At 57.3% G+C, this 9702-nt stretch overlaps 1 long non-coding RNA gene across 1 annotated transcript; it reads left to right on the forward strand.

The window, feature by feature from the left end:
- Nucleotides 1–2289: 2289 nt before the first annotated feature.
- LOC117007612 lies at nt 2290–5436 on the forward strand. Its single transcript, XR_004420178.1, has 5 exons — nt 2290–2342; nt 3447–3502; nt 4338–4409; nt 4702–4760; nt 5198–5436. It is a non-coding gene; the product is annotated as an uncharacterized LOC117007612 (long non-coding RNA).
- Nucleotides 5437–9702: the final 4266 nt, after the last annotated feature.

Below are 9702 nucleotides of genomic sequence, written 5' to 3' on the forward strand. Positions count from 1 at the left end.
CGGGGAACGCAAAAATACCATGGAGAGACCCCGATGGAGTGTGGGGTCCCCTTGGGCATGCAGGGTGGCAGGGGAGTGAGTTGGTGCATCCTGACCCAGTGCAGCAGCAGCAGCAGCAGAAGGGGGACCCCTGCCAAGCCAAGAGGCAGGGCCAGGGGGATTTCCCCTGTGGAAGTGGCTCCAAGCACAGGCACCCACCTGTGCCATCCATCCGTGCTGGTCTGTGTGGGCTCACGGGATGCAGCCCTTGGCTGTGCCCCCATCTCCTCACAGCTGCAGCTCCCCAGGTGCTCCCGCAGCTCAAACCATTGAGCCTTGGCTGCATCCCTGATCATCCCAGCACCAACAAAGTACAGTCATAATCCCCCAAAACACCAGTCTGAGCACCCTCCAGTCACCCAGGGGCTCTAGGCCCAAGGCATATGTGGCTTGGCCACAGCTCTGCCTTTCTCTACAAGCACTTGGCCATAGGCGTTCCCCATAGCCCCTGGCCTGTCTCGGGTTTTACCATGGCATCTGGCTCCTCCAGGATCTCACTGCAGCTGGAGGACACAACCAGGAGAGGAACAGCCCCTGTGCCCCCAGCCCCGTGGTGCCCGCCTCTCCCTCCCAACCCTACATACTTCTTCATATGCCCATATGGAGCCGGCCGGCGTTATGGAATGTTAAGAAGTATGTATTTTTGGGCTGGGACCCCCACGCCGAAGGCCCCCATGACCAGCAGCGTCCAGAAGGCTCCTTCAGAGAGACAATGCGATGTGTCCCTGAGTGTGGTAAAAAGGAACCAGAACAATTTGCAACTCGATTTGGTCCCCTTCAACCAGCTGCAGCGGCGCATGAGCTACAGCACCCGCTGCCCCTCGCTGCTGCCGCCGTGCTGCCCTGAGCGGGCTCGGGCTGAGGAATGGGTGCAGGCAAGGGGAGAAACGGGGGTGCAGAGCTGGGCTTTGGCTGGGTTTTGAGGCAGGCAGAGTAGCTGCAGCTCTGATATCCAGACTGCCCGGGGCCCTGGAGGAGTTTCACCAGTGGGGAAAGGCCCCGTGAAGCCAGAGGAGCCCTGGCACAGCCTGAGGAGCCCCCAGCCCGGCTCGTCCTTCCCCCTCAGCTCCTGCACCTCCCGTGTGAGGCGGTCGGGGTGAAAGGGCTCCCTGGGGGACACTGCCAGGGTCTGACCCTGAGGATGAGAGAGCCCCTGCCCTGCTCTAGCAGAGACAGAGCATCAAGAGTTAATGAGGAAGTGAAACACAGGGAGTGGTTCCAGAACTTCTCAAAAATCACCTTACATAACCTAGTGCTCAATCTTTCCGGCCCATCCTTTTCCTCACAGAGAACAGCACACGCAGGACAGTTGGTGGATTGGGGTGCTGTGGTCCCTTTGTGGGTGTTTGGGGACAGCAGTCTTCCTATGATGGGGGACAATAACGGGGACCTGCTCACCTCACTGCACTGGTGGAGCAGCCACTGAGCCCTGGGCCGGGCAGGAGCCTGGGCCGGGACTGAGGGATATTTCTTGTGAAGGTAGGGGACTGGGGTCTGCTGGGTGGGAGAGGGATGGCTGGGGGTGATCATGCAGGGCAGCAAAGCTGTACTGACCCCACGTGCCTGCCTTGTTCTTGCTTCCCAAGGGACCAGGCCTAGAGCAGACTCATGGCAGCTCACGCTCCCACATAGCCCACCACGAGTGTGTTGGATGGCTTGGGGGGTTGAGGGGCACAAAACCTGCTGTGGGACACATTTGTTGGGGGGGGAAGGTGGGCATGGGGACCCTGGGGTTCCCCTTCTCCCCTCTCCTGCTGGGTGTCTGCAGGGCTGAAGGAGGGTGGGGCTGGGAGAGCTGCTGCTGCCCCCGGGCCCCTGCCCTGCCTGGCACAGGGCACTGGGCTCCTGCCAGGAGGAGCTCTAGTGCCCACACTCCTGCTCTTCTGTCATTTTCCTTCTTAGCCTTTAGTCCAGTTGCTGTTGCTTTCCTCGTGGTACTTGTTGTAGGAGTTCCACATTTAGGTGAGACTTTGGCATGGCATGAGCTGTGCTGGGCTTCACTGGTGCTGCTACTTGGAGGGAAGGGGCAGCACTGGCCCTGGAATTCTGTCTGCCCCTGCTGCTGCAGCCCTGCACACTGCTCCTCTCCTGCTGCCCATGGGGTGTCCCCAGAACCTGCACCCCCAGCCCTCGCTCCCTGCTCTGGTCCCTGGGTGCTTTTGTGGAAGCCAGTTCTGGTGCTGGTGGCTGGAAATGCTGGTCACAGAGAGCACCCTAACGCTGTTCTGTCCTCCCTGCAGCATCAACAAAGAATCAGACTGTGGATTTCTCTGTGAATACCCAGGGTGCACGGTTCCGTGTTGGTGAGTGGGAAGGGCAGGAGGGATGGGCTGTGCTGTGAGGGAACAAAGGGTGGTACCCTGGTCTTACCCTGAAGGTAAAGTAGCCCTTTAACTCCTTATTGAATGCTCTTGAACTGTGGGGAAAGGGATTAATGCCAATGTGGTGGGAAGAGCCAGGACCTGCTGGGGCTGGGGTCAAGGCTGATGGTGTCAGGGGCTGTGCAGGCAGGTGTCTGCTCTGTGGCAAGAACTCCTGTGTCCACTGGCTGCACTGGCCAGAGACAGAAAGGGGGAACAGAAAGGGACTGGGTGTGCTCAGGGAGCAGATCTTTCTGAAGGCCAAGTCTCTGTCACAGACTGAGGAGATCCCTACTGGAGAGGCATTTCTGGCTCTTCTGAGTTTTGAGGATGCCCCGTGGGGACGAGGCAGACGGAGCAGCTGCAGCTCGGCCCTCCAGACTGCTGTGGGTGTGTGTTAGAGCTGAGGAGTTTCAGAGGTCCCAAACCTGCTCGGGAGATGCCCCTGAAGCCACAGGAGCCCTGGCACAGCCTGAGGAGCCCCCAGCCCGGCTCGTCCTTCCCCCTCAGCTCCGGCACCTCCCGTGTGAGGCGGTCGGGGTGAAAGGGCTCCCTGGGGGACACTGCCAGGGTCTGACCCCGAGGGCAGGAGAGCCCCAGCCCTGCTCTAGCAGAGACAGAACATCAAGAGTTAATGAGAAAGTCAAACTCAGTGAGCGGTTCCAGAAACTTCTGGAGCGTCATCTGAGCACACCCCATCCCTGAGCGTATATATCCGGCCCCTCCTTGGGCCCTCAAAGCGCAGACATACGAGCCGAGGTTGGTGGTGTTCAGCGTTGCGGTCCCTCAGTGAATTTTTGGGGAAATCAACCGTTCTCTGAGGGGAGACAATAACGGGGGGCTGCTCTCTTCGCTGTTCCAGTTGGATTAGCTCCTGAATCCTGGGCCAGGCAGGAGCCTGGGCCGGGACTGAGGGATGTTTTTTGTGAGGGGAGGAGACTGGGGTCTGCTGGGTGGGAGAGGGCTGGCTGGGGGCGATCGTGCAGGGCAGCAAAACCCTGCTCACCCCACCCTGCATGGAAAAATGCCTTATTCTTGCTTCCCAAGGCACCAGGCCTAGAGTAGACTGATCTCAGCTCTCGCTCCTGTCCAGCTCATCATGGGTAAGTTGGGTGGCTCAGGGGGTTGGGGGCACAGAACGGGACAGATTGAGCAGGGGGGGACCTTGTCCTGGGTCCTGGGAGCCGTGTCTAGATCCTCCTGGCCGGATCCCTGGGGAGCTCCTGGGGTGCTGGTAGAGCATCCGGGGGCTTGCACCACAATCTGTAGGGCCTTTTGAACTTGGGGATATTTGGCTGGGGGGTATCTTTGTGCTTTTTCTTTTGGCACTTGGTGACTCTGGGGGTTTTTGAGTCTGAGGCCTGTGTCTTGTGGTTTTGCTTTGGTTCCAGCCTGCCGAGCTGGACTGTGGTGGCAGCCACAGTGGTGACTCACGGCAATGGTTGGTGACTCAGGAGGGCACTGAGCAGCGACTCTGCTGCCTGTGGGTGTTGGGCCAGTGACATAAGGCTGTGTTGGGCACTCGAGGGCTCTTTACAGGGAGCAGTGGCATGTCTGACCATGTCTCTTGGTGCTGTGTCACTGCAAACGAGCTGGGGAGGCACAGGAAGCTGTGGGAGTTGGGTGCCCTGTTACACCGGCTGCGCTGCAGCAATCTTCAACCACTGCTCTACAAATGCACAGGAGGATTTGGGTGTGCAGTCCCTGGAGCGTGCAGGGTGGCAGGGGAATGAGTTGGTGCAACATGACTCAATGCAGCAGAAGGGATTCGTCCCTTCTCCCCTCTCCTGCTGGGTGTCTGCAGGGCTGAAGGAGGGTGGGGCTGGGAGAGCTGCTGCTGCCCCCAGGCCCCTGCCCTGCCTGGCACAGGGCACTGGGCTCCTGCCAGGAGGAGCTCTAGTGCCCACACTCCTGCTCTTCTGTCTTTTTCCTTCTTAGGTGCAAGTACAGCCATTGTTTTAGCCACTGCTTTCCTCGTTGTGGTATTCCTCATTTTACTGACAGTTTTAGGTGAGATTCTGGCATGGGATAAGCAGTATCTGAGCATTTTTGAGTTCACTTGGAAAGCTGCTGAGAGGGAAGGGGCAACATAGGTCACTGCCTGAAATTCTGCCTGCCCCTGCTGCAGCCCTGCACACTGCTCCTCTGCTGCTGCCCATGGGGTGTCCCCACACCTGCACCCCCAGCCCTCGCTCCCTGCTCTGGTCCCTGGGTGCTTTTGGGGAGGCTGGTTCTGGTGCTGGTGGCAGGGGGGGATGTGGGTCACAGAGATCACCCTAACACTGCTCTGTCCTCCTTGCAGCGGTGGTAACGGATTCAAGTGATCTCTCTGGGGATATATTTCCTTCTTTTTTGAGTCTGGTGAGTGAGGAGGGCAGGGGGGCTGGCTGTGCTGTGTGGGAACACGGGGCTGTACCCTGGGCTTACTCTGATGCCAAAGCAGCCCTTTAATTCCTCCCTGGTCTGAATGTGCGCAAAAGGTGGGAAAGAGATCAATCCCAATGTGGTGGGAAGGGATAAGAACTGGTGGGGTCGAGGTCAAGGCTGATGGCGTCAGGGGCTGTGCAAGCAGGTGTCTGCTCTTTAGCAAGAACTCCTGTGTCCACTGGCTGCACTGGCCAGAGACAGAAAGGGGGAGCAGAACGTGCTGAACTTGGATGTGCTCAGGGAGCAGATCTTTCTGAAGGCCAAGCCTCTAGCATAGACTGAAGAGACTCTTGGTGGAGAGACATTGCTGGCTGTCCCTGCCTGGTGCTTGTCGTTGATGATTCTGGGGCATGACACTTTTGTCTTAATAGGGGGAAAACAAATGGCCTGACTCTGCTCTGCAAGCACTAGCCTTTCACATGCTGTTCTTTCGAGGAAACTATGACTACTCCCTGTGAAGAAAAACACATTTCCTTCCTTCCAAGCAACCTGGCTTGTGTCTTCCCACTGTGGGAATTGAAAATCGCCTTCTGACCCTCAGCTGCACAATTAAGATATTTAGATTGCTTTGAGCACTAAATTATTTTAAATCTTTAATAAAAGCGCTATGGTGGTATTGGTGTGTGGTGTTCCTTGGTGTGTGTCGTGGTTCAAGTACCTGCCCTGCACCTGGGGATTTGCAGGAAGGGATTGCAGCAGGCAGTGTTTCCAGCCTTGCCCCCTGTCCCCCTGCACAGCGAGGGGCTGGCTCCACTGAACCCTGACAGTGCTGGCAGTCCCTGGGAGCCCAGCACTGCTCCAGCAAATCCTCAGGGCAGCATCGCCCTGCACTGCAGGGCCGGCAGAGCCCGAGGGGTTCAGTGGGTGCAGCTCTGCAGCCTCGGGCTCAGGACACCCCCTCACTTTGATTTGGGCTGGGACAGGGGAGCTGGTCCTGCCACACACGCTGTGCCCCACTGCTCCTGCTGGGCTGGGGCCTTGTCCTGGGTCCTGGGAGCCGTGTGTGGGATCCTCATGGCCGGATCCCTGGGGAGCTCCTGGGGTGCTGGCAGAGCATCCTGAGGAGTGCATGGCTTGCAGCACAAGCTCTGGTGCCTTTTGAGTTTGGGGCTCTTTGACTAGGAGAATTCTTTGTGCTTTTGTTTTTGGGCCTTGTTGACTCTGGGGATTTTTTGAGTCTGGAGGCCTGTGATTCTTGCTGTTCAGCTTCGACTCCAGCCTGCCAGGCTTCTGTGCTTCATTGCCCTGGCCCAAACCTGCTTTTTGTTCTTTTTGCCCTTGCTCCAGACTGTCTTTTGGCTCTTCTGGCCTCGTAGGCTCATACTCACCCTCATGTCTGTCCCACCTCCCTGTGTTCCTGCCTGCCAGTCTGGTGCATCATCCCTGTGCTCCTGCCTGAGCCACCTGTGTCTGACCCAGCTCACCCCAATCCTATCTCTCCCCCCATTCCTTTTCCATTTTCCTTTCTCCTTCTCTGTCTTTTCTAGCACTTTTTTGTAGGATAACTTCTTTTTTTCTTCATTTTTTTTGTTGTCAATAAACGGTTTTCAGATACACTGTTATTTTGGTTGACTCAATTTCCTTCCAGATTATCTATTTTTAAAAGAATTTCTTGTGTTCCCCATAGTGGAAGAGCAACAAGCTTCCCACAGGGACAGCCCCAGGGTTCAATGTCCTGGAGATGGGGGAGCCCCAGCCCTGCTCCAGCACAGACAGCAACATCAAGGGTTGATGAGAATGAAAGTAAACCTCAGTTATTAAGCAATTACTCGTAAATTACCTGTCCTGATATTCCCTGTTGGGATCTTTCCTGCAGCACTTTGACCCTCAGAGCACAGTACTCACAGGACAGGTTCATGGTGGGGGGTGCTGGGTTCCATGGGGGGTGTTTGGGGACAGCAGCCTCTCTCTAAAGGGAGGAACAATAACAGGGTGTTGCTCACCTTGCTGCACCGGTGTAGAGATTGAGATAAGATAGAACTGAGTTACAGGCTGTGGGATGCACCTGCAGAACGCCATGGCAGCACACAGAAGCTTATCTCCCTGGACCTTGGGAAGAAATGTCACTTGGGGACGCCCTAGGGAGAGAAGTCTGCTGGAATCTGCCAGACCCCTGAACAACATGTTATCATCCTGTAAAGAAAGTGCTCCTGACGTGGCAATGTGTGATAGGTCACTTAGTGAAAAAAATCCTACATAAGGAAATACTGGGTGTTGAAAACCAGCTCCTTTCTCTCAGTACGTCTCAATATCCCTGTGGGTCTGAGTCCTGTCCTCCTTTGTACGCACACCAGCGGAGCAGCCAGGTAGCCCAGGGCCAGGCAGGAGCCTGGGTGGGGTCTGAGGGGTCCCTGCATTCGTGGGGTTTCCTGGGTGGGACAGGGGTGGCTGGGGGTGATTATGCAGGGCAGCAAAGCCCCGCTGACCCCACCTGCCTGCCTTGTTCTTGCTTCCCAAGGGACCAGGCCTAGAGCAGACTCATCTCAGCTCTTGCTCACACCCAGCCCACCATGGGTAAGTTGGGTGGTTCAGGGGGTTGAGGGGCACAGAACCTGCAGTGGGGCAGGTTGGGGGGCACGGGGACCCTGGGGTTCCCCCTTCTCCCCTCTCCTGCTGGGTGTCTGCAGGGCTGAAGGAGGGTGGGGCTGGGAGAGCTGCTGCTGCCCCCGGGCCCCTGGCACAGGGCACTGGGCTCCTGCCAGGAGGAGATTCAGTGTCCACACTCCTTATGTCATTTTCCTTCTTAGATTGGTTTCTAGTTGCCATTGCATTCCTCCTTGGAATCATCATTAGACCTGCAGTTGTAGGTGAGATTTTGACACGGGATGAGCTGTTCTGGGCTTCACTGGTGGAACTGCTGGGAGGGAAGGGGCAGCACTGGTCACTGCCTGGAATTCTGCCTGCCCCTGTCCCCATGTCTGCAGCCCTGCACACTGCTCCTCTCCTGCTGCCCATGGGGTGTCCCCACACCTGCACCCCCAGCCCTCGCTCCCTGCTCTGCTCCCTGGGTGCTTTTGGGGAGGCTGGTTCTGGTGCTGGTGGCAGGGGGGGATGTGGGTCACAGAGAGCACCCTAATGCTGTACTGTCCTCCCTGCAGCACTGGTAAAGGGTGAGGCCATCAACTTCTCTATGAATACCAAGTATTTTGCCTTCAGTTTTCGAATTGGTGAGTGGGGAGTGCAGGAGAGGTGGGTTGTGCTGGGAGGGTACACGGGGATATATCCTGGGCTTCCTGTAGAGCCAAATCACAGGCTTCTGTAGAGCCTTGAACCCCTCACTGGTCTGAATCCAACCTAAATCTACTGAAGGGATAAATTCCCAATGTGCTGGGAAGAACCAGGACCTGCTGGGGTAGGGGTCAATGACGAGGGTATCAGGGGCTGTGCAGGCAGGTGTCTGACCTGTAGCAAGAACTCCTGTGTCCACTGGCAGCACTGGTGAGAGACAGAAAGGGGAAGCAGAGAGGGGTTGGATGTGCTCAGGGAGCACAGCTCACTGCAGGTACAGACCCTGGCACAGTCTCAGGAGACTCTTACTGGACTGAAGCTTTTCAGGTGCCCCCACAGCCTAAACCCCTGAGCCTTGGCTGCATCCTGGATCATCCCATCACCCTCAAGAGGCAGCCATCCCCTAAAACACCAGCCTGAGCACCCTGCAGCCACTGAGGGGCTCTGGGTCCAAGGCACACATTGGCCATGGATCCAAACACAAGGATCTCAGCTCTGGGATGGCTGCGGGCACAGAAGCCGTATGAGCAGTGCTTCCACCTGGGCTGCACTGGGCAGAGGCCAAGCATGGGAATGGGGCTGAGCAGGAGGTGCTCCCCACAGCCCCTGCACCACCTCTGCTTCACCATGGCCACTGGCTCCCATCCAGGCATTGCATGGCTTGGTTGCAAACGTGTGTGCACGGCTTTAGTTTCCCTATTAAACTGTTTCTTTAAACCCACGAGTTTTCTGGCTTTTACTCTTTCACTCTTCCCCTGATCCCGACTGGGGATGGAGGGGTGTGGGTGATGATCGAGCGGCTGCGAGTTGCTTGGGGCTGGCAGGGCTTGAGCTGCCACAGCCACCAGGGCTCCCAACAGGGCTCTGGTGTGGCTGCTGTGCCGTGACCCCCGGTACACACCGGGACCCTCGCAGCTGTGTGCCGTGACCCCGCACTCTGGAACCCCTCAGTACCCTGGCTGGGACCCCACTCCTCTCACTCCCGTGCCCCTGTTGCTGTATTTGACCCCCCAATAAAGACTCACGCTCAGCCCTCTGCCTCCTTCCCCGCGTGGCTGGGACAGAGCGGTCCCAGGGCGCTCCCGGGGCGAGCATCGGGACCGTTCCAGTCCAGTGGGCACTGCGGGCAGGTGAGCAGCGCTGCGGACAGGTGGGCAGAGCGGGCAGCATGGGCATCGCTGCTCCCTTCCCTCGTCCACCTTCCCCGTCCTCTTCGTTTTCATCTTCCTCTCCTCCCTCCTGCCCTCCTGCCGTGAGACACAGAGGTGAAGGAGCTGCCACTGGAGCACTTTGCCCCAGCAGGTAAAGGAGGACTGGCACTTGGGTTCACTGCCAGGGTGGGGACTGCGAGTGCTGGGGCTGGAGAGACTCAGGATTGCTGCTGTGAGAGAGTGGCCTGGGTCTGCAGGTTTCTCTCTCAGAGCCAAAATTGAGCTGACATCTATTCTACTATCACTTGTTGCAGGAGAGTCCAAGATAGTCTTGGCATCACTTGATGCCAAGATGTCCAAGAGGAAGCCAACTCTGGATTTGGAACCCAATAAGGAAACAATTACAAATGAGGAATTTGTGGAAGAGCCCAAGAAGGAGAAAATGTCAGATGAGGAACCCAGGGATGAGACAAATCCTAGTGAAAAACCCAAGGATG

The sequence above is a fragment of the Catharus ustulatus genome, chromosome 26 (assembly GCF_009819885.2).
Source record: "Catharus ustulatus isolate bCatUst1 chromosome 26, bCatUst1.pri.v2, whole genome shotgun sequence".
NCBI lineage: Eukaryota > Metazoa > Chordata > Aves > Passeriformes > Turdidae > Catharus > Catharus ustulatus.